We start from the raw sequence: 23,929 nt of genomic DNA on the forward strand, positions 1-23,929 counted from the left end.
TTCCAGAAAGATTTCATCACCAGGACGTTTCTTGGGACATTACCAAACCACCCATTTTAGGTAAGAAACATGAGGTGGCTTTGTATGGGCTAGAGGTTTGGCTTCTGACAAACCTGAAGTGGAGTTGTTTTACAGAGGAAAACCCCACTTCAGGTGGAACTGGGCAATTGCCATGGGGCCTTTATTTTCTGGGAAAATTTGTATTTATATTTTGGTACTGGTATGAACACAGGGAGTTTGAAGTTGGGGTTTGATGCAGGGGACAAACAAGCACTTACTTTGCATAAAACGAATGTCCCTCCCTGCCCCTGTGACCACAACAAACACCCCTCATCCCATCACCTCTTGCTTATACTGGCAGCTCTGCCAGCCTTAGTCCTCATCTGCTTCAATCATGCATTTGTGTAACCCCCTACCTAGATTCCCAATTGTGCTGAAAATAGGTACATATCACTGTCTTAGTGCGCCGGGCTGCTATGACAAATACCTCTTAATGGGTTAGGTTAAATAACAAGCACTGAGTGGTTTGGGGGTTAGAAGTCCACAGCCAAGGCTGTTGGCAAGACCATGCTTTCACCCCAGAACCTAGTGTCCTGTGCTGGCTTGCAGTAATCCTTGGGGTTCCTTGACTTGCATCTCTGCCTCCCATTGCATAACCATCTCTCTCTCTCTTTCTTCTTGCATCTGCTCTTCTGGTTTCCGCTAACTTCTGGCTTCTTCCTGTGACCTTCTCCACTTCTGGCTTCTGGTTTCTTTGTCTCCATAAGGCCAGCAGTAATCTGAACTATGGCAAACCTCATTCAGCTGGGTCACACGGATGTGCTTGGCCTCTTGTTTCCATGGACCTATGCATGAAGCTATTCTGTGGCCCCATCACACTGACCCGTGGCCAACAGAGGGGTCCTTATAGCTCAGGTGCCAGCTGAGACTCACGGGACTGGTTTCTGGATCAAAGATGAATTGTGGGGTGCAAGGGTAGATCAGTGGTAGAATTCTCGCCTGCCATGTGGGAGACCTGGGTTTGATTCCCGGCCCATGCACTCTCCCTCACCCCCCCCCCCCAAAAAAAAAATTCAACAACTGGTGCTGCAATAATGGGACAGTCACATGGAAAAAGAATGAAATATAACCTCCACCATACAGCATACAAATAAACAAATAAAAAGATGAATTGGCTCACCTCTTCCCAGGCCAGAGGTACACCATGTGACTGGATTGAGGGGAAGCTGATTTGTGGATTGGGGTGTCATGTTTGGAGAGCACGAGGAGGGAAATGATGTTACAGGTGTGGCCTCCAGTTCTGATACCCAGAATGGGTCTGAGCTTTTTCTGGTTCTGCTGGTTCTTTGGTGTTAATGGAAAGAGGCATCTGCCAGGCGGGATGGGGTGGCACAGGTCTGCTGTTTGGAGTGTCATGAAGGGAGTTGGTAGCTTTGGGTACCCTAGGAAGGGTGGATGAATGGCGGGAGAACTTTGGGTCTCTTGGGGGGTGCAGGGAAAGAATATAGAATGGGAGCATCCAGAACTGTGATCATGTCCACTGCTTTTGGCTGTGAGGACACAGAATGCCGCAGGCCTTGCTGTTTGAAGCTATTTTAAGAGCATTCTTTTGTAAAACAAGGCAGCTTCACTTATTCCACTTTCTAACCCAACAGTTATCCTAAATTTAGGTTGTTTCCCATAATCACGGTAACACACGTGAGACAGGAATTCCCTTGCATCAAATCGAGACTTATTTGCTACAAATGTTCTGGATGGTTTCCATGGTGGTTTTTTGAGGGGAGCAGGGAAGGGTAGATGGGATGCATATTCATAAAGCATTTAGGAGCTATAGAAAAACCAGCCCCTTTCCAAGGAATGACTGTAAAACTTGGGAGGAGTTGCATGATTTTTAATGGGCTTAGGCCTAGGAATGAGTGTTTTTCTGATCTTTTCCTCAGTTGTCAGTTTTTAAGCAGTTTGTAAATTTACTTTTGTACTTTTGACAAGGACTTTTCCATTCTATTTGCTTTTTCTATTTCGAGTTATAAACGTACTTCGGCCTTAAATAGATTAAATGCACCACCAACCTCCTGTCTGAAAATTCTTAAGAATTTAGGGGGGAGTCTGGTAAGGAAAGGTATTTTATCCTTACTCCTGGCAGTAAGATGGTTCACTCACAAATTGCAGTGAAATCCCCAGCTTCTGGAAGCTGGGGGCCAAGCAGCCACCCCAACACATCCACCCTCTAGGAGAGAGCCACTGTGAAACTGGCTTCCCAAAGTTTTTCTTAGTGAAATTACAGCTGCGAGTATGTTCTGATAGAGCCAGAGGGGCAATTCTATTTATTCCTCTAAGGTACAGTATTGATCTTTTTCTTCTGAGTCTAGAAAAAGACCTGTTGAAATTTTAATGTCTCCTGAAATACTATTAAGCATATCAAATCCATTGCAATGGACGAGACACCCTCCTCTATCCCTGATTGCTTCCACCCATCTGCAGAGTAACAGGAGTATTATTTAAATGGCTACATGCACTACTGTCCTCTACAGCCCCTCTGCAGAAAGGCATATTCCTTAGAGAGAAACATGGAAAGCCGATGGATATTTTCAAAGGTCAGTTGTGACAAATCTCCCTGTGAGGCAATCTCTGTGAAGAGATCTGCTGAGAGGAGAGGAGGCTTGGTTTTTATTTGTCTCTCTACTGCAAACCTAGTCATTCTATAACTTGAGAATGCTGATACCCATGACATGCTCGCTGCCTTTTTGCAGAACTTTGTGAATATGCTGCCACTTATAGTAAAAGTTTGGGGCTAAGTGTTTTCTAATCTGGGGGGAGTGGTGGGTAGAATTAAATTCTACACCTTACTGTCCTGTGATAGGTATCCTGCAGGCCCTTGCTGTGTAAGATGTATGAGTAGTAAATGTATCAATTCAGTGATTATCCTGAAGGAATGCCGGAAAGATTGATAAGCTGTAGTTAAATCATTGGCAAGTCTCAGAAAATAAATTGTTAGAGGATATTGCATTTGTAAAAATAGGATGTTGGCAGTCAGTTGCTTCAGTCCAAACTCATGCAGATGCTATGTAAAGCATGGCCAGAGATGTTTTTAAAATAATATATAAGATCCAAAGACAAACTGAGAATTTGATAGCTACTAGACATGAAGAGATATCACAAATGCAGGGCACTAAAGAGAAGCCACAAATCCAAGGGCAGGGGAGTCAGGTTCCTGATTGAGAGCTATAATGGGGAGTTATAGTACATATGACTGTGTGATATTTGTGTAGGGAGAAACAGAGAGCTGGGTGGGGCAGAGTAATTCGCTTAATAACAAACTGTCACAGATACCCTCACTTATAAGGGAGCTCAGAAGTTGGTAAGGCATATTAGTGACCGGCGGAAATGATGCCAGACAATTTGTCGTCCACATAGGAAAAGAAGAAATGAGGCCTCTACCTCACAGCATGCACATGGATAAATTCCGCTATCACTAAAGACCTAAACGTGAAGAGCAAAACACTGAAACTTGTAGCAGAAAAAAACTGCATAATGAGATTTTCTGTATGCCCCCAAGTAGGAAAAGGTAAGACTCACCCTCCTCCAAAATAGATAAATCATGAGGGAAAAGACTGATTAATTAAATACCAATATTAGCGACTTCTTTAAGAGAAGAGCCACTCTAAATAATGTTTAAAGCAAACTACACACTGGAAGAATATATCACTGATGTGTTTACTGTAGGGGATTAGTATTCTGTCTATATAAAGAGCTCTTTCAAATAAGTAATCAAAAGATGACAGGATTGGAAAAATGGGCCAATAATTTGAAGAAGTCCAAATGGCTGGTAGGCCTCACTCCTAATCAAGAAACTGCCAAGTGGTAACTCCCCATCCATACCTTGACAAATTAGAAAGTCCGATAAAATGTGGAGTTTGGCAGCTTTCACATCCTGCTTATCAAGGGCTAATTGGTAAAGCTTCTTTGTAGAACGTTTACACAGTTTCTAGTAAGGCTGAAATGTGAATCTCCCATGGCTTAGGATTCCACTCTCAGGTGTAAGCCTGGGCCGTGAAATGGATTCAGTGGGTCACATCAGCATTAAAAAAATAAAGTGAAATGGATTAGAATAGAATCGAAAATGTCAGGATACTTTCCACACAGTAAGAATAAGGGTTCCTTATGTGTCTTGGATGGGGTGAGGAGGATAACAGTTGTTAAGCCTGAGTGGTTTATGAATTGGTATTTGTTACCTTGTTCTCTAGAAGTTTTTCTGTGTATTTGATAAAGTTCACAAAAGAAGACATTCTATTAAACGATTCACAAAACCTTGCTGTCCTTGTGTGGCGCCCCGCTGGACCCGTCTTTTTCCTGTTTACTAGCTCATCCTCTAACCTGGCTGTACTTCTGGCCTCCCACTTTTAAGTTCGTTCTGCATTTGTCTTGCTTTACGATTTCTGAATGGACAGGGCTCAGCAAATGGACTTGGCCCTGTTCTTTCTAGTGCACTCACCAGGGGCACTCTTTGTGGCTCCGGGGGCCTGACTGCATTCCTTGCACACCTTCAGCCTACCTTCACGGATAAGGCTCAGGGGCCACCTGTTTTGGGAAGGCTGCTTGGATAGTGAGGCCCGCAGTCCTCTTGCCAGGTCCACCCTTTCCTGCCTTATCCTTTGTGGCCTTACCCACTGGCTTGTTCTGTATCCATCACAACATCCAGTCCGGAGCCTCAAGTATGATAGAGGCTCAGGAAGCATCTGATCATTGGTTTAGCTCCAGTTTCTTAAACCTAGAGAAGCGTATTTTCTTCCTCCGCAGAGTGGAACTCATAAGTTGTAGGGCTTGCGAGAGTGAACCCACGTAATGAATGAGAGTTCTTTGCACATAATAGTTACTCCATATTGTTAGTTTCTTTCCGTGGAGGAGGAAAAGAGAGAACATTGAGGTGGGTGTTTGGTGTGTGCTTTCAAGCACTTGGAAACGCCTGCTGTGGCACCCAACTTCTCCTTCTTCTTCTCCTCCTCCTTCTTCTTCATTTTTAAATTTCAGTAGCACATTAGGAGAGAAAAATTAATCAGCACCCTTTTTAAAAGATGAAAAACATGTTAAGAAAATGGCACTATGAGTTGCTACTAGGCTGCCCTAACTTAATTAGTGTGATTAAATTAAAAGAAGTTAGCCATTTCTGTATGTAATTTTTTATTAATGATACTCAGACCAAATTAATTATATCCACTTTTAATTAATTGTGTTAACATCTAAGCCAGCATCCCCAAACTGTGTTCTGGGGAGTCTCCTGAGATATTCTTAAAAATAGTAACCCACATTCAAATAAGGCTGGGAGACACTTGTCTGGATGGACTCCTCTTAGAATGTCCTGTTACCATACTAGAAGTCTTAAGAAGTCCTGCTGTAAAGAAATGTCTCAAATTCTGTTTAATCTAGCATTTTCCAAACTTATGTTTACTATGTGCATTGCCAGACCCATGTGGAGGTGCTAATTTTAGCTAGAAACAATTCTTAGTCCACAGCTTATACTTGGGTTAGTTGATAAACAGCATTTATCTAAAGTTTTTCTGGAGTCTCTTCATTTGTGATAGAGCGTATTGTAAAGATTTTGTTTTCCTACAGTCCAGGGCGGCTGGGCATTCCTCTCCTCTCTTGGGCAAATTACTTGAGCTCCTTCAATCAGTTTTCACATCTGCAGGGGAAAATGGTGAACGCCTGCGCCAGTCACACCGGAGTTAGTACTGTGGAAGTGGCGTCCACTGTTCCTGGCCCATGAAAGGGCTCAGAGAAGCTGTGGTTGGGACCAGCTGGGACAAGTAGACCCTCGTTTACAGGGAAGGCCATTCTCCATGGTCTGGACTCAAAGAGCTGGGACTTCCCATAAGGGTGCACTCTCTGTCATTGCTTACTTTATTTGTATTCTCTGTCCATTTTTAAATGATTCTATCAAAAAGTAAAATGGTGGCCTCCAGCCAAATTTGGGATGAGATAGTGGGGGGTGTTTATAGGAGGTTTGAAAGGAAACATCAGACTTTAACCTTCAGTATCAACTACTGAAGGAAAATGCACAGTGTTTTGGTGGCAACCCACCGTGGAGTTATCCAGGAGGAAGTGACATTTGGTCTTTCACCACAAGGGTTGAGTAGGAATTTCTGGCAGAAAGAGGGAAGAAGCAGGGCATTCCAGGCAAGCAGTTGTACATATTGACTGGAACATGGAGATAGGAAGCAGTGTAGCAGATCCTTGGGGGTTGTGCAGTTGCTCTGATCTGACTTGAAGGAGTAGTTATAGGGGATCAGGATGAAAAGGTAGCCGAGGCCAACAGGCTCTCTTGTGAAGGCCGTGGAAAACCACTGAGAAGTCTTCCTCAGAAGCCTGACACAGTGGGGCATATGTTTCAGATCCTTCACAGTGTTGGGGGTAGGCCAAAGCCAGTACACTGGGAAGACGCTCTTGTGGGGTAAATGATGAAGGGGGAATACGGATTGAGGGAGTGGGGAGGAGAGGGCCGAGGGGAGAGAGGCTGAGGAAGAAGAGCTGGCCACTTAGCTTGGAAGGTCTAGAGAGGAAGTCGTCAGCGAAAGCCTGCAGAATTCTATCTCAGGTGACCAGGTAGTTGACTGTGTCATTCCCTGAGATGAGGAACTTGATGAGGAGAGTATCATATTTGAGGTGGGAAACACACTGTGGAATTCTGTACTTTGAGAGAGGCCAAGGAACTTGTGAGGGGTGGGTATGGAGCTTGGCAGGCAGTTCGTGGAGGAGCTCCTCAGCAAGTGGTGGAGTGACCTGGGGGCACTAGTTGTGACCCTGGGCATGAGTGGGGGCATCATGGCCTGGAAAAGGCCAAGAGGGAATAGGCAGAAAGTCAGGCAGAAAGCTGAGAGGAGGAGGCTCTGGATTTTCACCCCAAGAACGTGGGTAGGATTTTAAAAGGCAGAGAAAGGGCATGTAGGCAGTTGTTTTCAGGGAAACTGGCCAAGTAAGGTGGAAAAGGAAGGGTGGACACAGAAGGGAACAAGGTATTTTGATGGGAGATTGTTCAGTGTTCTTTAGGGATGAGGAGAGAAGCAGGCCATACAACAGACGCAGCGAAGAAGGAAAATGGTAGTAAGTCAGGGTGCAGATGGAGAGAGTTTTTATTTTCTGGTAGTAACTGGAAGAAGAGTTTTCAGGTCTTCCCAGCTTCCTGCAGAAGGTAGGAGACAACTTTGTGACGAGCAGAAAGATATCACCATGATGGAAATACATTCAGCACTGGCTTTTGTCTTTTGAACAAATATCTCCAGTAGTGGCAGATATACTTCAAAGGGCAGAAGATTCTGAAAGAGGATGTCAAAGAGGAACGTCAACGTTATTTTGAGCCATGGGATCGGTGGATTGCCTGGGCGGCTTTCCAAGGTGTTGACAGAGGAAAACAGCCCTCATTGGGGTGGACATCTGATCTTTTCGTTGATGTTCTGGCCGTCATGCAGCAAAGTAATGGTATCAGTGAATAGTGGGAGAACTAAGATGTTACCAGCTGGGGGAACCATCAGTTTCCAAAGCAAATTAACTCCTGTTTGTGGCAACTTGTTAGTTCACGTCAGAAAAGCCATCAAGCCTGGGCATCAGCAAGAGGGAAATCATAACTTCCTCTCCTTCCCTTGAATCTCAGGATGGGGAGGGGGAGGTTGGGTAGTGCAAGCTGGGACAGAGTGCCTGGCATCCTAGCTGTGTCCAGGTTCCTTGCACTGTATAACTTAAGGAAACCATGTCTTTTCTTCCTTTTAGGCCCTGATGAGCTTGCCTCTGTTTTTCTGAGAGCATCTGGTTTACACAAGATAGTTTCCTGGGAGCGATTTAACTTCCAGCTTATTCCTTCACCCCTTCACCTAGGTTAATTCAGTAGCAACTATAGAACTCCTTTACTGAGCACTGCCCTGTGCCACACATGCTTAGAATCAGGCTTAATCAGTAGTCTTTAGAGTCTCAAGCTGATGCTGTGATTGGCTCATGGCATCATCGTGATTGGCTCCTAGAAAACAGGCTCCTAGATAGGACAAGCCCAACTGGAAGTAGCTGAGGCAGGTCTCCTGGTGCCACACTTAGTGAGGGGAGCTTGCAGCTGGTATCTCCTTGCCCCTCCCCTGCACTTGGAGGCATCCACACACCTGCAGCTGTCCTTACCCCTGGCCACAGCCAGTGCCTGCTGCGAGCCCAAGTGCAGATGACCAAACAGCACCTGAGTCCAGGACAGGCAGACCCAGCCCTGCTGCAACTGGGAAGTTGCCTCGTGGCTCAATGCCTCTTTGTTTTCTCATCCAGCAAAAGGCTTGGGATCTTAGGACTAAAAGGGACCTTGCAAGTCAGTCATTGAGTCCAGGTTCTCACTTTTTGAGGAGATCAGAGTGATTAAGGCTGACTTAGTTATAATTTGCTATTTTTGATATATTTTATTTTTTGTTATGAATTCAGTTCAAAGTTACTTTTACATTTTTAAAAGTATTTTCTTCTTTGATCCATGGGTTCTTTTGCAGTAGTTGGTTTCCAAATGTCTGCATCTTTTCTAGTTATCTTTTTTGTTATTTTTTTCTAACTTTATTAAACTGTAGTCAGGAACATATTCTTTATGATTTTTTATTTTACTAGAGAAGTTGTGGATTTACAGAGTAATTATGCACAAAATACAGGGTTCCCATACAACACCGTGCTTGATTGGTGTGGAACATTTGTTAAAATGGATGATAGCACATTTTTTATAATTGAAATATTAATTGAAGTTCATTGTGGTAAAGTTCCATGGATTAAAAAAAAATTTATTCTGTTAAAACATGTACGAGCTAATATTTTTCCTTTTAATCATATTCAGATATACAATTCAGTCTATTAATTGTGTTCAAAATGTTGTGCTACCATGACCAAAACATTTCCATCACTCCAAATAGAAGCCCTATACGTTTAAGCCTTAGCATCCTATGCCTTTTCCCCACCCCATCCCCTGCTAACCAAGATTATGGTTAGCAAAAGATTCGTACTCTGCGATTTACTTATTCTTATTGCTTCGAATCAGTGAGATCATGCAATATTTGTCCTTTTAGGTCTGGCTTATTTCACTCAACCTGATATCTCCCTGGTTTATCCATGTTATCTCATGTATTCCTTTTTTACAGCTGAATAGTATTCCATTGTATGTACATACCACATTTTATTTATTTGTTCATCAGTTAATGATGAACAGGGTTGCTTCCCTTAGGTTGCTTCCATTGTTTGGCAATTGCGAATAATGATACTATGGACATTGGTGTGAAGATATTCTTTCAATTCTTTTGTGTATATACCTAGTAGTGGGATTTCTGGGACATATGAGTTCTATACGTAGCTTTCTGAGGAAGCACCAAATTGTCTTCCACAGCAGCTGCACCATTTTATACTGCCATCAGCAATGAGTGAGTGTTCCTATTTCTCCATATCCTTCCAACACTTGTTATTTTCTGTTTCTTAAATAGCCTCCATTCTAATGGGTATGAAATAGTATCTCATGGTTTTGATTTGCATGTGCACGAAAGCTAATGATGTAGAGCATCTTTTCATCTGCCTTCCTGCCAGTTGTATACCTTCTTTGGACAGATGTCTGTTCACATCTTTTGCCCATATTTTTATTGGACTGTTGGTCTTTTTGTTGTTAAGTTGAAGGATTTCTTTGTATATTCTGGAGAGTAATCCTTTATCAGATATGTGGTTTACAAATATTTACTCCCATTGTATAGGTTGTTTGACTTTCATGATAAAGTCCTTTGAGGAACAAAAGTTTTTAATTTTTATGAGGTCCCATTTATCTGTTTTTTTCTTTTGCTGCTAATGCTTTCACTGTAAAGTCTAACAAACCATTGCCTGAGATAAGGTCCCTAAAGAACTCTTATATTAAGGTCTTTGATCTGTTTTTGAGTTGATATTTGGGTATGGTGTGAGGTAGGGTCCTCTTTGCTTTTTTTTTTTTTTTTTTACTAATGGAGGTCTAATTCTCCTAGTACCATTTTTTGAGAACTATGATTTTCCAATGGAGTAGTCTTTGTCACCTTGTCAAAAATCAGTTGACCATAAATGTTGATTTCTGAGGTCTCAGTTCTATTCTATTGGTCTATATGTCTGTCCCTATGGCAGTACCATGCTGGGTTTTTTTTGTTTGTTTTTTACGATTCTACTTTTCTATTGCATAATATAACATAAAAAACCAAAGAAATAAAAAAGCAATAGTTTTCAAAGCACTCTTCAACAAGAAGTTACAGGACAGATCCAAGAGTTCATCATGGGCTGGCACGCAATTTTCCTTCTAGCTGCTCCAAAATATAGGCTATATATATAATATAGGCTTAAATGTTTTTTATCATCACAATCAACTTTTTTTCTCTTTTTTGTGAAAAATAGCATATATACAGAAGGCAATAAATTTCAAAGCACAGCACCGCAGTTAGTTGTAGAACATATTTCAGAGTTTAACGGGGTTACAGTTCCACAACTCTAGGTTTTTACTTCTAGCTGCTCTAAGATACTGGAAACTAAAAGAGATGTCAATTTAACGATCCAGCAATCATATTCATTTGTTAAAACCTATCTTCTCTGTATAACTCCACCACCACCTTTGATCTTCCCATCCCTCTCTTTAGAGGTATTTGGGCTATGGCCATTCTAACTTTTTCATGTTGTAGGGGGCTTTGACCAATATGGAGTAGGGAGATGGAACTAGCTGCATGCTGTTTTGATTACTGTGTCTTTGTAATAAGTTTTAAGATTGGGAAAGAGTCCTCCAACTTCATTCTTTTTCAACATGACTTTAGCTATTTGGGTCCCCAATTCAGTCTTTCCCCACCAAAGCAGTACCAGGGACCCATGAGGGGGATGCAAACTGGCTCTAAAGTGCCTTAGGGGAGGGTATCAGGAAGGGCGCCAAGAGCTTCTCTGGAGAAATGACTCCTCAAAGTTGAACTTTTCTGATGTGCCCCGCAAATGCAGCCCTTCAACTAACTGTCCCCCAGAGCCCTGAGGAAGTACCGTGTCTTTAAATTTCTATCGCCTCCGCCTCCCTGCCCGCCCCCGCTCCCCCTGCCCCCCCCCCACCGTCACGATAGGTGTGGTGGGGAGGAGGTGGGGGTGGGTTGAAACACTGGATGCCCTCAGAGCCTGGCCCCCAGTGATCCATATTTGCTAATCAAAGCTGTTTTTGTGATTAATGATCAGCGATGCCCACCCGTGTTCTTGGTGGAAAGGATTTCCACGTTCCTTTCTGTCACTGGCAGTTAACCAGGGACAGGACCCAGTGGTGGCTTGCCATGAGAGTGAGGGATGGGCACCAATCACTGTCCTGAAGAGAGAGCAGTTTTCATCCTTTACCATAGGTTATCAGCCTCTTCCTCCAGCTCATCCCTGGATGCTGTACAGTGTTCTTCTGGTCTCTAGAGTTTCCAAATAGTTGTTTCAGGCAGTTTCTTCCTGTTTAATAGCTTTTTTGGTGGAGAGACTGAGTACTCCACCACCTTCCCTGAAAGTCTCTATCTTTTATGATTTTAACATTTTGGAATGTGTTTAGTCTTGCCTTGTAAGCCACCATGTGATTAATTTTGGCAAAATGTTCTGTGTGCACTTGGGGGCACGTCCTCTGTGCAGGAATTTAAATATGTCAATGAAGAAAAGTTTGGTAGTTATGTTGTTCAAATCTTTTATTTCCATTCTGGTTTTTGTCTGCCTTTTCTATCTGATTTTTATCTGCTTTTTCTATCATTTGCTGGGAAAATTGTGTTAAAATGTCCCACGGTGATGGCAGATTTATCTCTTTCAGCTCTTTCTATGCTCCCTTTGTAAATTTTGACAGCATATAATTAGGTACATAACAATTTAGAATTTAAACTCAGAATTTAGTCCTTGTGAGGTGCCATTTTTTATTGTGAATTCTCTCTTTTCCTTTAAGGTTGCTTCTTGTCCTAAGACCTACTTTGTTCTATGTCAATATTACCATATAATTAAAAAAATTATTTTAGAATCTTTTTATGTAGATAGTACAGAGTTTTCATGTATCTATACCTGCTTTTCACTGTCATTAACATCTTACATTTAGTGTAGTACATTTGTTACATCTGATGAATCAGTATTGGTACGTATGATTAAGTACATTATTCATGTTTCCTTTGTTTTTTTCTCGTGTCATTTTTCCTCTTCCCAGGATTCCACTCAGGAAGCCACATTAAATTCACTTATCATGTTTCTTTAGAATCTTCTAGATTCTAAATTTTCTTAGACATTCTTTGTTCTTGATGACCTTGAGAGTTTTGAGGATTACCCATCAGGTATTTTCTAGAATATCCTCCCATTTGGGTTTGTCTGATGTTACCTTTCTGGTTAGACAGAAACTATGAATTTTAGGGCGGAAAACCACAGAGGGGAAAGTGCCATTCTTGTGACATCAAGTCAAGGGTAAATGCTACCAACACAATTTGCCAATACTGATGTTAACCTGGGGGTTATGCCCCAGCTTCTTGCGAGGGCAGTATCCACATAAATTATTTGAAATTCTTTTGCATAGGAAATTTGTCTTTTCTCCACACATGCTTATTTATTCAATCATTTATTTGTATCAGTACAGATCCATGGATATTTATTTTATACATTGATTTATAATCCAGTACTATGTAATTTCTTTTGTTGTTCAGATTTTTCCAGCCTTAGTCTCTGGGAGCTTTTTATGGTTGGTTCCTGTGTCCCTTTGCCATACCCCTGTTGCTGTTGGGTTTTATGTTTTGCTTTTGTTTTTAGCATGTTCTTACTTTCTGTTACTGCAAGATGCTCCTGGCATATCTCGTCCTGCCATGTGCTTCTTGTTGCTGAGCTGTCATTGCTTCTAGACCTTTCCTGCTGAGAAAGCCAGGAGACATTTGTATGTATACTATCTCATGTATTAACACATATCTATAAATATTTCTCTATATATCTTTCTATATCTATATTAAGCTAAATTTGAGTACATACTGATGTCTCCAACTCCATTACCTCATGGACCATGCAGACCCTCTCTTCTAACTTTCCTGTAACATTCGCTCTAACAGTGAGAAACTTGGCTCCCACTATCTCCCATCCATTTATTTAATTCAATACAAGGATACATGTATAGTGGTTTTGGAAATGCTAACACATGGGAAACAACTTTATAAATTAGAGTACAGTAATTATGTACAGTTCTTTTGCCTATAGTCATAGTCTCCATTCACTGTAGGACTACTTAAATCAGCACCTTTTCCCTTTCTCCCTTCAGCAAAATTACTTCATACGTTTGTAATATACTTAGATTCCATCATTACAGTCTGCATTCCATCCTACTTTTGCCCATCTTCCTAAAAAAAAATAAATTTTTTTTATTTGCATACATTAAGACTCACTCTTTCTGCTGTAAAGTTCTATGTATTTTGACAAATGCATTGTGTCAAGTATCCTTCATTATAGCATCATACAGAAAACACCTTGGGTTTTTTGTATTCAACCCTCTCCCCTTTGCAAACCTCTGTAATCACTGATCTGTTTCCTGTCTGTATAGTTTTGCCTTTTTCAAAGTGTCATAGCAATGTACCCATGCAGCGTGTATTTTTTGGACTGGTTTTATTTTGCTTAGCAATATGCATTTCAGATTCACCCATGTCTTTCCATCACTTAATGGCTTCTTCTTTTTGATTGCTGAGTAATATCCCATTGTATTGATGTATCACAGTTTATCTGTTCGCCTATTGAAAGATATCTTGGTTGCTTCCAGTTTTTGGTGAGTGTGAACGAAGCTGCTATAAACATTCATGTGCAGGTTTTTCTGTGGATTTAAGTTTTCAGATCAGTTGGGTAAATACCTAGGAGCATGATGGCTGGATCCTATGGTAAGACCATGTTCAGTTTTGTAAGAAGCTGCCAAACTGTCTTTCAAAGTGGCTGTAATATTTTACATTCCCAGTAGCACTGAATGAGAGTTCTTGTGACTCTGCATCCTCACCAGTAGTTGATATTGTCTTTTATTGTGGGGATTTTATCCATTCTAACAGAAGCATAATGGTTTCTCATTGTTTTTCATTTGCATTTCCTTGAAGACAAATAATGTTGAGTATCTTTTCATATGCTTATTTGCTATCCAGTATCTTTCCTGGTAGATATGTCTATTCAGAGTTTTTGCCTACTTTTTAATTGGTTTGTTTGTTTTCTTATTGTTGAATTTTAAGACTCTTTTGTATATTTTGAATATAAGTCCTTTCTCAGATATATGATTTGCAAATATTTTATCTTTTCATTTACATAATGGTGTACTTCATGGAGCAAAAGTTTAAAATTTTAATAAAGTATGCATTATCAAATTTTTCCTTTATGAATTGTACTTTTGGTGATGTATCTTAAAAGTCATTACCAAATCCAAGGTCACATCGATTTTACCCTGTTATTTTATAGAAGTGTTATACTTCTGCCTTTTACAGGTAATTCATTTTACATATATGATCCTTACATTTACATATGTAATCCATTTAAAGCTAACTTTTGTGTAAGATGTAAAGCCTGTGTCTAGGTTCGTAAATAAATGTCCAGTTGTTTTGGTGTGATTTGTTGAAAAGACTGTCATTTATTCCTTGAACTGCCTTTGTGCTCTTGCCAAAAATCAGTTGATTATATTGGGTGGGTCTATTTCTGTGTGCTCTGTTCTGTTCCGTTGACCTGCGTCTCCTATTTTGCACTCTTATTTGCACTCTTATTTACTGTAATTTTATAGTAATTCTTGAAATCAGGTAGTGTAAGTCCAGCATTGTTCTTTTTCACTATTGAGTCATCTATTCTGGGTCCTTTGCCTTCCCATATAAAAATTTAAAGTCAGTTTGTTGATAATCTACAAAATAGCTTGTTTTGATTGGGATTATATTGAATCTATAGATCAATTTGAACAGTATATTCTCCTTAACAATATTGAGTCTTTCAATCCAAGAACATGAAGTATCTCTCCATTTATATACATATTCTTGGTATTTTTCATCAGTGTTTTTAGATTCCTGCAAATAGATCCCATACTTATTTTGTTAGATTTAAACCTAAATCCTTAATTTCTCGGGGCCCTATTGTAAATGGCATTGTCTTTTTAATTTCGAAGTCCAATTTTTCACTGCTGGTATATAGGAAAGCGCTAAATTTTTGTATTTTAACCCTTTCTTTGGTTGCTCATTAGTTCTAGGAATTGTTGATTCTTTGAGGTTTTCTTTGTAGACAATCATTTCATCTGTTACTAAAGACGGTTTATCTTACTTTCTGATCTGTGTATTTTTTATTATTTTATTATGCTAGTTTGGACTTTCAGTATGCTGCCTAATAGGAGTGGCAAAGGGGAACATCCTTGCTTTGTTCATGATCTTAGTGAGAATGTGTTCAGTCTCTCCTCATTAAGTATGATATTAGCTGTAGATTTTTCATATATTGCCTGTATTTGGTTCAGAAAGTTCCTTTGTATTCCTAGGTAATGAAGAATTTTTCTTTTGAATCCTGAATGCATGTTGAATTTTATCAAATGCTTTTTCTGCCTCTGTGGATGGAATAATTTGGTTTTTCTTATTCAATCTGTTCACATGATGAATGACCCTGATTGATTTAGAAATACTGAACGAGCCTGCATTCGTGGACTGAACCTATTTCTAGGAATGTATTATTTCCTTTATATATTGCTAGTTTCAATGTTCTAATTTTTTATTAAAGATTTTTGTGTCTACGTTCATGAGAGATATTGTTCTGTAGTTTGCTTGTGCTAAGTTTGTCTGATTTTGGTATTAGAATAATGCTGTCCTCATAAAGTGAGTTGGAAAGTATTCCCTATATTTTGGTTTTCTGGAAGAGATTGTGGGAGAATTGGGATCTTTCCTTCTTTAAATTTGTGGGCATAGAGTTGTTTGGAGTTGTCTCATGTCCATGGGATCAGTAGTGATGACCCTTTCCTCATTTTTTTTCTTTATTTTCTATTTATTTTTGTTTTTTATTAGAGAAGTTGGTGGTTTACAGAACAATCATGCATAAGATACAGGATTCCTGTATACCATCCTATTATTGACACCTTGCATTGGTATTGAACTTTTGTCACATTTGCTAAATGCACATTTTTAGAATTGTACTATTAATTAAAGTCCGTAGTTTAACTTAGGGTTTGCTGTTTGTGTAGTGCAGTTCCATAGATTTTTTAAAAATTTTTATTCTATTACCAAATATATAACCTAATATTTCTCTTTTGAACCACATTCAGATAAAGATTTCAGTGCTGTTAATTACATTCACAATAGTGTGCTATTATCACCATCATAGATTAAAAAACATTTCCATATTCCAAATAGGAACACTGTAATTTTTTGTTTGTTTGCTTTCTGGGGGGGTGCAGGGTCCGCAAATCGAAGTCTTCTGCACGAAAGGCGGGCATTCTAACCACTGGAGTACTCGAGGAGCACTGTAATTTTTAAGCCTTAAACTCTTATTTCCTATCTTCATCCCATTTCCTTGTTGTAACCTATATTCTAGATCCTGGTTCCATGTGGTTGCTTATTCTGTTTCATATCAGGGAGATCGTATATTATTTGTCCTTTTGTGTCTGCCTTATTTCACCCAACATAATCTCTTCTGGGTTCATCCCAATATTGGTAATTCGTGTTTTATCTGTCTCTTTTTTCTGAATTAGCCTGACTCAGAGTTTATTGATTTTATTTCTCTTTTCAAGTGATTTCCTCTATTGTTTTGAGGAATAGAGGAACTTTTTGATTCTGTTGAAACTTTGTTATTTCCTTTCTTCTCTTTACTTTAGGCTTGCTCTCATTTTTCTAGTTTCCTAAGGTGGAGGCTTGGGATATTCAGTCTAGATGTCTCTTCTTTTCTAATATATGCTGTTAATGTTATAAATGTTCCTCAAAACACTCTTCAGTATATACCACAAATGCTGGTAAATTTTATTCTCCTTTGGTTCAAAATGTTTTTATTTTTCTTGAGTTACTGTCTTTAACCAAGGACATTATTTGGAAGTGTATTGTTTAATTTCCAGCTATTTGAAGATTTCCAATTTAATCCATTCTGTTCCAGGAACATATTTTTTATGACATTTAAATTTTTAAAAATTTGTTAAGGTGTGCTTTATGGCCCAGAATGTCCTTTATTTGGTGAATATTCCATGGGAACTTGAGAAGTGCATGTGGGAGAAGTGCATGTTTATTGAGAAATGCATCTGCTGTTGCTGGATGGAGCATTCCATAAAAGCCAGTTAGATCAGGGGGTGTAAGCGTAACTCAGTGGTAGAATTCTTGCCTGCCATGTGGGAGACCCGGGTTCTATTCCCTGTACATGCACTTCCCAATAAACAAACACACAAACAAGCAAAACAAACAAACAAAATTTCAACAAATGGTGCTGCAATAATGGGATACTCACATGGAAAAATAATGAAATGTGACCCTGCCATATAGCATACAAAAAAAAAAAAAAGTCAGATCAAGTTGAGTGATAGTGCCATTCAGGTCATCTCTATCTTTATTGATTTTCTTCCTGCTTGAGTTATCATTACTGACAGAGGGTTTTTATTATTATTATTATTAATTTTAAAAAATTAACAACAAACAGAAATATTAACATATCATTCCATTCTACATATGCAATCAACAATTCTCCATATCATCACATAGGTGCATATTCATCATTTCTTAGAACATTTGCATCGATTTAGAAAAAGAAATAAAAAGACAACAGAAAAAGAAATAAAACGATAACAGGAAAAAAAAAAGGTTATACATACCATACCCCTTAGATGTCACTTTCATTTATCACTAGCATTTCAAACTAAATTTATTTTAACATTTGTTCCCCCTATTATTTATTTTTATTCCATATGTTCTACTCGTCTGTTGATATGGTAGATAAAAGGAACATCAGACACAAGGTTTTCATAATCACAGAGTCACATCGTGAAAGCTATATCATTGTTCAATCATCCTTAAGAAACATGGCTACTGGAACACAGCTCTACATTTTCAGGCAGTTCCCTCCAGCCTCTCCACTACATCTTGAACAACAAGGTGATATCTACTTAATGCGTAAGAATAACCTCCAGGATAACCTGTTGACTCTGTTTGGAATCTCTCAGCCATTGACACTTTGTCTCATTTCACTCTTCCCCCTTTTGGTCAAGAAGGTTCTCTCAATCCCTTGATGTTAATTCTCAGTTCATTCTAGGGGTTTTCTCAATCCCTTGATGCTGAGTCTCAGTTTATTCCAGGATCTCTGTCCTATGTTGCCAGGAAGGTCCACACCCCTGGGAGTCATGTCCCACGTAGATAGGAGGAGGGTGGTGAGACTGCTCGTCATGTTGACTGGAGAGAGAGGCCACATCTGAGCAACAACAGAGGCTCTCTTGGGGGTGACTCTTAGGCCTAGGTTTTAAGTAGACTTGACCTATCCTTTGTGGGGTTAAGTTTCATATGAACAAACCCCAAGACTAGGGGCTCAGCCTGTAGCTTTGGTTGTCCACACTGCTTGTGAGAATATCAAGAATTCAACTTGAGGAAGTTGAATTTCTCCCCATTCTCACCATTCCCCGAAAGGGGCCCCACAAATACTTCTCCACTCACTGATCGAATCACTCTGTGATTCATCGGGTCATCACTCTGGACAAACCAACAAAATCTCATGTCCTACCTGAGATTCCAAGTACCCATGGTGTTCAATCAAACTATCTCTATAAGTTATATTAGGAAATGCACTAGTCAAAATATAAATTTTGTAACAAATAAACATTTTTTGCTTTAGTCTCACACATAAGGTGACATTTTAAAATATTAATTACCATCTATTTTCAGCATCCTGCAATAATGACATTCCCCTGTTCTTCCTGATGCAAAAACATTCTTAAAATTTGTACATTGTACATTTCACTATTATTGTACACTCTAGGCATTCCTAGATTATACCATCTGACAGGGGGTTTTTTAAGTCTTGAAATATGAGAGGTTTTGTCTATTTCTTCTTTAGTTCAATCAGTTTTTTTTTGCTCTCTTGTTAGATGCATCCATGTTTGTAATATGATTATTTCTTCTTGGAGAATTGACACCTATATCATTATGCAATGTCCCTCTGTATCCCTGAAAATTTTACTTGTTCTTAAGTCTGCTTTGTCTGAAATTAATGTTAGCTATTCCAGCTTTGTTTGGATTGGTGTTAGCATGGTATATCTTTCTCCGTACTCTTTCTTTTAACCTATCAGACTTCTTTATAGTAAAAGTGGGCCTCTTATAGACAACATATGCTTAGGACTTATGCTTTTATCCACCCTTTCAATCTCTGTCTTTATTTGTCATGTTTAGACTGTTCACATATAAAGTGATTCTTGATATCTTTAGATTAATATCCAACCTGTTAGTAGATATTTTTTATTCTTACCAGCAACTTCATTTTCTCTATTCTTTTGTCTTAATTAAGAATTTTGTATGATGCCATTTTACCTGGTCTCTTAACTTACCATTTTTGCTTCTTTAAACACATTTAAAAGTATTTGGTCTAGAGCTAGAATGTATGTTTTTAAGTAATCTAAGTTCAACTTCAAATAACATTATAATGCCACATATAGTAAACGCACCTTACAACAGAATATTCAGTTATTGCACTTTTCAGCTCCAAAGTTTCTGTATGATCCCTTTTAGTAATCTCTGTTTACTGTGTTCTCATTTTGTTCATGTGCTATTTTCCTGATTTCCATTAGCTCATTGTACATGTTTTCCTTTAACTTTTTGGTTATATTTAAGATTATTGTTTTAAAGTCTTTGCTGAATAAGTCCAATGTCTAGATTTCCTCAGGGATAGCTCCTGTTGCTTTATATTGTTCCTTTGAGTGGGCCATCATTTTGTGTTTCTTTATATGCCTTGTGATTTTTCTTCATTGAAACCTGGACATTTGAGTATTATAACAAGCTAACTCTTTAAATCAATTCTTGCCCTTCCCCAGGGTTTACTCTGTTTTTTTTTTTTTTGGCTGAAGGATATATAATCTCTTTGTTTAATGATTTTTCCAAACTCTTATTACAAAGGCTGTATTTCTTTTCATTTGTGATCACTGGTATCTCTGTTCTTTTAACTTGTGGTCATCTAGTGTTTTCATAATGATTTCCTTGAACACCAGAAGCTAACAAAACAAAAAAAATAAACAAACAAACCCCCCCAACCGATAAAACAAACCAAAAAGCCCAGAGCCAAACACATAATAAACACCTCTCTTAGTTTTTGCAGATTAGCTCTGTGTTGATACACTTCCTGAATGCTTAGCAAGGTTTACACTAAGCTTTGAGATCAGCCCAAGGTGAAAGATTAGGATTTTCTCAGGTCTTTTTCTTTTTGCTCTAGTTGTACATACATGTGGCTTTCTAAATTTCTCCATATAATGGGAAGTTTTGAATGCCCAAATTTCCCAAGAATACTTTCCTTGTTTCTTCCTCCAGGACTGTTAGCAATCTATTATATGTCTCAGCCATATCTCTTGACCCAGGTGGCTGGAGGTTGGTTGTTTACTTTACAATGTTTTTGAGCATTTGTTCCCATGTTCCACCCCAATTTAGTTCTGAGATAGGTGAAACAGACATGAGTACTTTGCTTCATTCCTTCAGGTAGCCACCAGACAGGTTGGAGCAGACATACACACTAATTTATGAATAAGCTTTGCTCTCTGTGGTACTGGGGGCCAGTGTCCCATGCTGGGAAAGTGGGCTTCCAAATTCAGGGCTGCTATACAGTCGGGGAGGTATGTGGGGCAAAGGCAGGTAAAAATGCCATCTGCCAATTAAAGTTGCTTTTTATTTGGTTCAATGTTTATTGTTTTCCAGAGTACTATCATATTTGGTAACTATTTCTGCTTGGTTTTCAATATTTCCATGGAGGTACGGGACTTGGGAGTTACCTACCCCATCATTTTGCTGAAATCACTTTCTTCTGGTTACTTTTCAAAGTTCATGGATTGTCCCGGTGTAATGTTAAAATAATCCTTCCTGTTTCCTCAGGAAACTACACCCCAGTTGGAAAGGCAGAAGATCAAGCCTGGTCTTTTTTAAATGCAATTTTATTGAGATGTATTCATGTAACATATAATCATCCAAAGTACACTATCAGTGGCTCACAGTATCGTAATATAGTTGTACATTCATCACCACAGTCAATTTTAGAACATTTTCATTACTCCAAAAAATAAAAATAAAAAAGTATGCCCTAAACATCCCATACTCCATATGTCTCCTCCCATTATTTATTTATTTTTGTCTTTATTTTCTTATTCATCTGCCCATACAATGGTTAAAGGGAGTGTTAGTCACAAGGTTTTCACAATCACATGGTCAAACCATAAAAACTATATAGTTATACAGTCATCTTCAAGAAACAAGACTCCTGGATCACAGTTAAACAGTTTCAAGTATTTCCTCATAGTTATTCCAATACACCAAAACAGAAGGAGGGATATCTATATGATGCATAAAAATAACCTCCAGAATGACTTCTTGATTCTATCTGAAATCTCTTAGCCACTGAAACTTTGTTTCATTTCTTTTCCCCCTTTTGGCCAAGAAGGCTTTCTCAATCCCATGATGCCAGGGCCAAGTCTGGTCATTTTTAATTCAATGCCAGAAATTGGCTCTGGATGACGTTATCTTCCTCTAGAGAGGATTTCCTCTTATTCTGGTAGCAAATACCATCTTAATCTAGTTTTGGATTGGGCTGATGGGAAGCTGGGGTTTCATATTGTGTGAGGACTGTCTTACTTCCACTTTGCCCTAATTCTGAAGGTACACGTACAACTTCAGTGTTCAAAAATAAAACACTGAATTTTTACCATGACTCTCCCTTCTTGGTGGATCCTGAATTCTAATTCTTGTCCCCCCTACATCTTAAGATCATCTGCTGGAGAGTGTCTTGTGTTCTTAATCTCTTGTCCACTGCTTTCTTCTCAGCTTCTGAGTCTTTCAGCCACTGCTTACCAGTTGGCATACCACTCATAGGGAAATGTGGCCCCAAATATTGGGCTCACTTCTCTTTTCCCCCAATTTTCTGGCCTTTGGCCCTGTTGTAGTTTGCTAGTTGCCGGAATGCAACACACCAGAGTTGAATTGGCTTTTAATAAAAGGGGATTTATTTCATTAGTTCTTCAGAGGAAAGGCAGCTAACTTTCAACTGAGGTTCTTTCTTACACGGGAAGGCCCAGGGTGATCTCTGCTGGCCTTCTCTCCAGGCCTCTGGGTTCCAACAGCTTTCCCCAGGGTGATTCCTTTCTGCATCTCCAAAGGCCTGGGCTGAGCTGCGAGTGCTGAGATGAGGCATGCTGAGCTGTTTTGGCTGTGCTACATTGAGCTCTATGATTTAAGCACCAGCCAATTAAATCAAACGTCATTCATTGCAGTAGGCACACCTCCTAGCCGACTGCAGATGTAATCAGCAACAAATGAGGTTCACATGCCATTGGCTCATGTCCACAGCAGTAGAACTAGGCACCTTCACCTAGCCAGGTTGACACCCAAATCTAACTACCACAGGCCCCCTCAAGCTCTTGTTGCCTTGTTAGCCCTAAACTCTACATTTTTTTCCCCAGTCCGATGAGAATGGGAAACTTTCTGATTAGTCCTTTTGCCTGTAAACTACCATTTTCCACTTGAATTTTCAATCTCTTGGTTCCCATTACTTATGAATCAGCAAATGCCTTGAGGTTAAATGCAGTGCAGAATATTGAGCCTATTTCAGTGTGTTTTCTTACTTGTCAGAATCACAGTCCCTCAAGTCCTAGCTACCGTGGTATCTCTCTGATGCTTTCTCATAGATTTTTAAAAAATTTCTTTGAGAGTGTCTAGTTCTCTGTGGCAGAATTATTCTGATACAAGCTTGTGTAAAATAACTGGGAGTGAAATTCCTCAGGCTGTGAAGTTTTTTTCTTTTCCCACTGTTGCATGGTCAATATTTCATAATATGAGACCTTATGTTTGGCACCCATACATCAAATATCCTAAGATTTTTAAATGTCGTGTAGGAAAACGAGTCACACTTCACATTCCCTTCATCTTTACCCTTACTCACAAGGGCTACAACAAAGGCTTCCATCTTTTCTTTAAGGCAGGGAAAGAATAATGATCTTCATCGTTTTTTAATGAAAGGAACACATGGGGAGAGCCATTTAAAGCGGGCTTTTCTGGGTGATCTTCCAGTACAATTAGGGGGCAGATTTTTTTTTAAATATGGAATGCTTCACAAATTTGCATGTCATCTTTGCGCAGGGGCCAGGCTAATCTTCTCTGTATCGTTTCAATTTTAGTGTATGTGCTGCTGAAGTGAGCATTGGGGTGTAGATTTTTGATTAGGCCTTGGTGAAGGTACACCTTCCTATGTAAGTAATACTAGACCTGCTTAAGAGTGCTGATCAATAAGTTGCTTGTACTTCCTCTTAGCATATCTGTCAGGGAATGAATCCCTTCACTAAATTGACCAGAACATGTAAGATCTTCCATATACACTGCTGTAACCCTTCTCTCTGCTGTCCCTGTACTTGAGTTTGCTATTTTCCCATCACCTCCACTTACTGTCCCTTCCAGTTTTGTGTCATCTGCAGTTCCAAAGAGCTACTGTTTTCTTTATCAGCACCTGGGGTTGAACAGAACCCATCATTGAAAAAGTCCTTGCAGGTTGACAATTATCTCTGAATTGATCTCCAGTTCATGTTCTCATTCAACTAGTTACCAATCCATTATAGTTTGCTGCATCCAACTCACACACATCAGTTACAGAATGTCATGAAGGACCCATGATGTGTCCTTCTGAAATCCAGGAACACTCTCTTTACTAGGTCTCTCTTATCTACCTGTTTAGATACCATAGCGGAGAAATAAATGAGGCCAATTTCACAAATCTATTCTTATTGAAT

The 23,929-nt window shown here is 39.4% G+C and overlaps 1 protein-coding gene, 1 non-coding gene and 1 pseudogene across 2 annotated transcripts in view; 1 reads left to right on the plus strand and 2 right to left on the minus strand.

Annotated features, from left to right (window-relative positions):
- Window positions 1-23,929, plus strand: part of APBA2 (amyloid beta precursor protein binding family A member 2) — a 222,297-nt gene that overhangs the window by 86,806 nt on the left and 111,562 nt on the right. Inside the window, exon 2 of the mRNA XM_077122377.1 lies at window positions 7-60. The gene's annotated coding sequence lies outside the window, so the exon portion shown is untranslated. The remainder of the gene's footprint in view (window positions 1-6; window positions 61-23,929) is intronic.
- LOC143651467 (ubiquitin-ribosomal protein eS31 fusion protein pseudogene) overlaps window positions 1-23,929 on the minus strand; it is a 76,471-nt pseudogene that overhangs the window by 8,285 nt on the left and 44,257 nt on the right.
- LOC143652749 (U6 spliceosomal RNA) lies at window positions 23,241-23,347 on the minus strand. Its single transcript, XR_013160812.1, has one exon. It is a non-coding gene; the product is annotated as a U6 spliceosomal RNA (small nuclear RNA).

This window comes from Tamandua tetradactyla, chromosome 12 (genome assembly GCF_023851605.1).
Source record: "Tamandua tetradactyla isolate mTamTet1 chromosome 12, mTamTet1.pri, whole genome shotgun sequence".
Classification (NCBI taxonomy): Eukaryota; Metazoa; Chordata; class Mammalia; order Pilosa; family Myrmecophagidae; genus Tamandua; species Tamandua tetradactyla.